This window comes from Scylla paramamosain, unplaced genomic scaffold (assembly GCF_035594125.1).
Source record: "Scylla paramamosain isolate STU-SP2022 unplaced genomic scaffold, ASM3559412v1 Contig33, whole genome shotgun sequence".
NCBI lineage: Eukaryota > Metazoa > Arthropoda > Malacostraca > Decapoda > Portunidae > Scylla > Scylla paramamosain.
Genome location: NW_026973698.1, coordinates 187895 through 195000, shown reverse-complemented (window position 1 = coordinate 195000; position 7106 = coordinate 187895). Strand labels below are relative to the sequence as shown.

At 41.6% G+C, this 7106-nt stretch overlaps 1 long non-coding RNA gene across 7 annotated transcripts in view; it reads right to left on the bottom strand.

Annotated features, from left to right (window-relative positions):
* Window positions 1–6751, bottom strand: part of LOC135097840 (uncharacterized) — a 91548-nt gene extending 84797 nt beyond the window's left edge. Inside the window, exon 1 of one of the 7 annotated variants that reach the window (XR_010266203.1) lies at window positions 6443–6751. This is a non-coding gene — a long non-coding RNA (uncharacterized LOC135097840). The remainder of the gene's footprint in view (window positions 1–6442) is intronic. The other 6 variants (XR_010266200.1, XR_010266201.1, XR_010266204.1 and 3 more) reach the window with 6 other exon arrangements.
* Between the last annotated feature and the right edge of the window lie 355 nt (window positions 6752–7106).

Below are 7106 nucleotides of genomic sequence, written 5' to 3'. Positions count from 1 at the left end.
AGGAGAAGAACAGTGACCGTCTACCACAGCAGCAATAGAACGGTCAGAAAGGAAACTTGAGATGAAGTTACAGAGAGGAGGGTAGAAACCGTAGGAGGGTAGTTTGGAAATCAAAGCTTTGTGCCAGACTCTATCAAAAGCTTCTGATATGTCCATGGTAACAGCAAAAGTTTCACCAAAATCTTTAAAAGAGGATGACCAAGACTCAGTAAGGAAAGCCAGAAGATCACCAGTAGAGCGGCCTTGACGGAACCCATACTGGCGATCAGATAGAAGGTTGTGAAGTGATAGATGTTTAAGAATCTTCCTGTTGAGGATAGATTCAAAAACTTTAGATAGGCAGGAAATTAAAGCAATAAGACGGTAGTTTCAGGGATTAGAACGGTCACCCTTTTAAGGAACAGGCTAAATGTAGGCAAACTTCCAGCAAGAAGGAAAGGTAGATGTTGGCAGACAAAGCTGAAAGAGTTTGACTAGACAAGGTGGAAGCACGGAAGCACAGTTTCGAAGAACAATAGGAGGGACCCCATTAGGTCCATAAGCCTTCCGAGGGCATGGAAAACATCATTGCGAAGAATTTAATACATGGCATGAAGTAGTCAGAGGGTGGAGGAGAGGGAGGAACAAGCCTAGAATCGTCCAAGGTAGAGTTTTTAGCAAAGGGTTGAGGGAAGAGTTCCGCTTTAGAAATAGATGTAACAGCAGTGGTGCCATCTGGTTGAAATTGAGGAGGGAAAGAAGAAGAAGCAAAGTTATTGGAGATATTTTTGGCTAGATGCCAGAAGTCACGAGGGGAGTTAGATCTTGAAAGTTTTTGACATTTTCTGTTAATGAAGGAGTTTTTGGCTAGTTGGAGAACAGACTTGGCATGGTTCCGGGCAGAAATGTAAAGTGCATGAGATTCTGGTGATGGAAGGCTTAAGTACCTTTTGTGGGCCACCTCTCTATCATGTATAGCACGAGAACAAGCTGTGTTAAACCAAGGTTTAGAAGGTTTAGGTCGGAAAACAAGAGTGAGGAATGTACGCCTCCATGCCAGACACTATCACCTCTGTTATGCGCTCAGCACACAAAGACGGGTCTCTGACACGGAAGCAGTAGTCAATCCAAGGAAAATCAGCGAAATACCTCCTCAGATCCCCCCAACTAGCAGAGGCAAAACGCCAGAGGCATCTTCCCTTGGAGGAATCCTGAGGAGGGATTGGAGCGATAGGACAAGATACAGAAATGAGATTGTGATCGGAGGAGCCTAACAGAGAAGAAAGGGTGACAGCATAAGCAGAAGAATTAGAGGTCAGGAAAAGGTCAAGAACGTTGGGCGTATCTCCAAGACGGTCAGGAATACGAGTAGGGTGTTGCACCAATTGCTCTAGGTCGTGGAGGATAGCAAATATGAAGGCTAGTTCACCAGGATGGTCAGTGAAGGGAGAGGAAAGCCAAAGCTTGTGGTAAACTTTGAAGTCTCCAAGAATGGAGATCTCTGCAAAAGGGAAGAGAGTCAGTATGTGCTCCACTGTGGAAGTTAAGTAGTTACGAAGCCTCTCTCTTGCCTTTCCAAAATATACGAGTGAAGGAACTTACTAAATACTCCGCACAAACAAAGATGAACAACACAGCACAACACAACAAACTGCCGTCCTTCATCACAACAAAGCCTTTTTCTCCCCTTCCCAAAAACCTTTGCTCCTTGCTCTTTGCTCTTTTTCTTCTTCTTCTTCTTCTTGTTCTCCTCCTCCTCCTTTCACAGAAAGTGAAATCCTCTCAGTCACGAAGAGCATGAACGTAAACAAAACAGCCGGGCCAGACAAGATATCACTCAGGCTTCTTAAAGAAGCAAGAAATGAGCTCGTGAAACCGCTTACAATTTTATCCAATAAAACTTTACTAGCGGGTAAAGTTCCCCACGAATGGAAACTTGCAAATGTCACTCCAATCTTTAAGAAAGGAAATAAATCTCTCCCAGCTAATTACAGGCCGATCAGTCTCACTTCAGTAGTGTGCAAGCTGATGGAAATAATAATCAGAGATAAAATTGTTAACTATTTAGAAGAAAATAAAATCATAAAGGATTCGCAACACGGTTTCAGAACCAAGCGTTCCTGCTTAACGAACTTACTAGACTTTTTTATGAAGTATTTAACTCGTATGACAAGAAAAAAAACCTGTTGATATTATCTACCTTGGTTTCCAGAAAGGTTTAGACACTGTTCCCCATAAGAGACTCATCAGTAAAGTAAAAGCTCACGGCATTGCCGGAAACACCCTGAAATGGCTGAGAGACTGGCTCTCTGACAGAAAACAGCGTGTTGTGATTAATGGAAAAGATTCAGAGTGACAAAAGGTAAATAGCGGCGTTCCTCAAGGCTCTGGATTAGGACCAGTACTCTTCATAATGTATATTAATGATATTAATGAAGGGATAAACTGCAAAATAAGTAAATTTGCAGACGACACCAAAATAACAAGTAGAGTAACGTCTGTGTCACAATGGCAGGAACTGCATTGTGACCTCAATAAACAAACAAGCTGGGCAGAAAAATGGCAGATGAGATTCAATATGGAAAAGTGTAAAATTCTACATATCGGAAGCAACAATGTTCAGGCGAGATATGTAATGAATAACATGCCACTGTCAAGCACCGATAAAGAAAAAGATCTTGGTGTCGTTGTGTCAAACGACCTAAAGCCGAGTCAACACTGTACAGAAACAGTAAAGACGGCAAATAAATTAGTAGGGTTCATTGGAAGAACCTTTGAATTTAAATCAGAAAATGTTATACTTGCTTTATATAATTCACTGGTGCGCGCTCATCTAGAATACTGTATACAGTTCTGGTCACCATACTACAAAAAAGACACTGAAAAACTAGAAAAGATACAGCGCAGAGTCACAAAGATGATTCAAAGATTGCGCAATAAGCCGTATGAGGAACGACTGGAAGAACTAAACCTATTTAGTTTAACAAAGCGCAGGATAAGAGGAGATCTAATTGAAGTGTTCCAAATTTTGAAAGGAAATAGTAACATTGATGCACATAAATATTTTACCATTGATCATTCTAACCTAACAAGAAATAATGGATTCAAGATTATACCCAAACGTTTTAAATCCCACGAGGCAAAACATTTTTTTCTTTAATCGTATAGTAAATATATGGAATTAACTTCCTGCCGAAATTGTGAACAGCAATACTATTGAATCATTCAAAAATAAAATAGACAAATATTTAAAAGCAAATCTCCAACAAGCTCTCTTCTTGTCCGAATAATCACTAAATTCACTAATAAACTCTTATTTTACAGACACGAGTTTTAATATAATTTGTATTAACTTTGAGATAGGCGTATAGAGTTCACCGTAGGGTGAATAGTAGAACTTCCTTTCATCCTTTCCTATGAAAATTTCCATGTCAGTTTTTTCCATACTGCATGGTACTTTTCCCAACTATTTCCATGCCAGCGCAAGCTGGAGGGAGTGGTGGGTGGGGAGGAGCCTTCTGCTGTGCTGTCCTGTCTCTCTTCCCTGTAGCTAGTTAGAAGTAGTTACCAAACAGCCTTGCAAGGACTAAAAGGTCTGTTGTTGTTTGGCTTTCTTTTGTATTCCTTTGTATTCCTCCTCCTCCTCCTCCTCCTCCTCCTCCTCCTCCTCCTCCTCCTCCTCCCCCTCCTCCTCTAATTCACAATAATAACTAATACAATCTTTTCTCTTTTTTTTTCCCCCTTTCCCTCCTCTGCCCGTGTCTCCCTCTCTTCCCTCTTATTTATTCATGTCTCCCCTACGACCCGTCTTTTTTTCTCTCCCTCTCCCTCCTCTTCCTCTCCTCCCTTTCCTACACTTCCCTCTTTTAATCCCCAAACATTTATATTCCCTTCCAATTCCTCCCTTTTCTCTCTCTCTCTCTCTCTCTCTCTCTCTCTCTCTCTCTCTCTCTCTCTCTCTCTCTCTCTCTCTCTCTCTCTCTCTGATATTAGTTAATCAGTCAGCCAATCATTCAGTCAGTCAGTCAATCAGCCAGCCAGCCAGCCAGCCACTCAGCCAGTCCACAGGTAAATTAACAAGTAGAAATTGGCAAAAAGTAATCGAGTAGTTGTAATGAATTCCACTAACTGAAGAAATAAAAGTTGAAAAAGTTGCTTCCTTTTGTATCTAGAAACAAGAGATTGCATTAGAGATGAAAGGAAGACACACGTAGAGAGAGAGAGAGAGAGAGAGAGAGAGAGAGAGAGAGAGAGAGAGAGAGAGAGAGAGAGAGAGGTGGCAGGTAAGGTTACGTTGGATAAGGTCAGGTAAGGTCAGGTCAGGTCAGGTAAGGTCAGGTCAGGTCAGTTTAGGTCAAGTCAGGTTAGGTTAGGAAATGTTAATTCAGGTAAGGGTTGGATATAATAGAATAGGATAGGATAATATAGGATAGGATAGGTTAGGTTAGGTTAGGTTAGGTTAGGTTAGGTTACGTAAGGTAAGGTTAATAATGGTTAGGTTAGGTTAGGTTAGGTTACGTAAGGTAGGTTTAATAAAGGTAAGGCAAGGCAAGGCAAAGTAAGGTAAAAGTAAAGTAATGTAAAGTTAGATTAGAATAGATTAGGTTAAGGCAGGCTTCAGCTGGGTCGCTAGATTTATTTACTCGAGAGCTCGTTTTCTTCCAGCCTGAATGATTGAAGTGGCTCCGCTTGCCTTCGTCTGGCCTCGCTTTGCTTGGTGCTCTGTGTGTGTGTGTGTGTGTGTGTGTGTGCTAGGCGATAGAAAGTGTGGTTAGGTTAGATTGTTCCCCTCTCCATCTTAAGCGATCGAATGAGTGAGTGAGTGAGTGAATGAGTGAGTGAATGAGTGAGAGAGTAATTAGGTTAGGGTTGATGTTTAGTGAAGGAACATTTTTTTTATTTTTCAATGCATAATTACATCTGATTATTCTTTGTTGATTTGTCCATTTCTCTCCCTGTCTCTCGGCATCTCTGTCTACCTTATCAAATTCTTCAAATCTCTCGTCTATTCAGAAAACTCTCTCTCTCTCTCTCTCTCTCTCTCTCTCTCTCTCTCTCTCTCTCTCTCTCTCTCTCTCTCTCTCTCTCTCTCTCTCTCTCTGAGAGTGTGCTCTGAGACAGCGCTGAATTGACGCAGGGCATTTATGTTTTCTAATCCCTCAGGTCAGGACAGGAATGAGAGCGGACCTTCCATCAGCAAGCGAGGCAAGAGAGGCGTCCTTTGCCTCGCTCAAGTAGGATCTGCGGGGCTCACTGCATTGCCTGAGCCACGCTACCCAAGCTCTGCCCCTCCCTCGCCTTGCTTCCCCCGCCACTCAATGGTACACACTCACCAGTTGGCAGTGCACAGTCAATAGGGAACTTTACAGTATTGGGAATATTCATGAGTGGGGATAGGTGGAAATAATATTATGTAGGTTTGGTTCATTCGTTTGTACATTGAGTGCCACGTTAAGTCTGATCAATTTTTGTAGCTTCGCTTGTTTTAAGTAAAGTTGTAAGAGCCTGTTAGGAATCTAGCGGTATTTGTCATCTTGTTAGTTACCTACGTAATAACACACACACACACACACACACACACACACACACACATACCAGAACACAAGAAAATAATGCAAACTCCAAGAGGCTATCAGATTAAAAACATACGACCATTTAGCTATAATATATATATATATATATATATATATATATATATATATATATATATATATATATATATATATATATATATATATATATATATATATATATATATATATATATATATATATATATATATATATATATATATAAGACCAGTGGTTGTTAGAACATCAAAAACTTCAAACGCCCAGTGATTAATAAAACAAACTTCATCTGAAGAAATCGTCAAAGCTGTGGCTTGAAAACATCCGTAGCATCACTGAACTAACGATAATACCAACATGGAAAACCTCAATTGCTAAGAAATAAGCAAAGATTGTGATGGGCAGGGAAAGAAAGGGAAAGATTATGAGTAATCTGAGACGCTGTAGCCTAGTGGTTCCTCTGTGCGCAGATACAACAACAACAACAACAACAACAAAAACAACAACAACAACAACATCAACTAAACACTTGCACCAAACAGTGACACTATTAAAATGAACAGGAACAAGGAGACCAATTGAAATGTTGAGGCCAAGAGAAGGTTGACAAGTGGTGATTGGAGACGCTGCATCCTGTTTCCTACTAGTTTCTCAATGCACAAATAATAAACAACGACTGAACAGATACGCAGAACACAGGGTGATCAGAAACACTGCAGCTTTTTACCTTCCTTACTTCCTCTGTGCGCAAGTAACAAGCAAATGACTGCACAAATACGCAAAATATGGGTTGACCAAAAACACTGCAGGCTGCTGCTAACCTTTCAGTTCCTCTATGCACAAATAATAAATAAACAAAACACATGCACACAAAATAGTGACTAGTACATTACCAACATCGACAGGAAGACACGGGGAAGAGCAGGGAGGGAATATGACGCCTTCAAGGTGACTGAGAGGCGATTCCAACACCCCGCGGCTCTCCACGGCACAGTCTACACCGCCGCCTCGCAGTTCTCACGACCACTGCACACAGTAATGTTACGGAGGCACAATTACCGGGGAGACTAACACACGGGCCGTCACCTTTACGTCACCACGAGATAATGGAGAGGCGACCAAAACTGAATGAGTATCTCAGTTCGTTCAGCAGTTTACAGCACACGGTATTGACACGGAAGCACAAGTACTAAGGAAACTAGTACGCGGCCCGCTGTCTTCACGTAACCACGCGGCAGTGGCGAGGCGAGCAGGACTAAGGCGGCTGAGAGTTACAGATTCAGTGTCTCAGTTCGAAGGTTCGTTGTTTGGAGTATTGTTCACGCAGCTAAGCCAAATGTCCACGGTCTCACAGTGCGGGAAATATCTATACCATTCTTTAGTGTGTAGGAGGATACGTGAATTAAAGATGAGGTGTAATATAAAATCTCCAGGGGACGTACTTATATTCAATGGCCTTTATTGTCACGTGAGACTAACCCGCGCTGACTCGAGTCATGCATTGAAGCGTTACGTTGCCAGACTCCACACGGAACATTAATCCTAGATGTGTGTGTG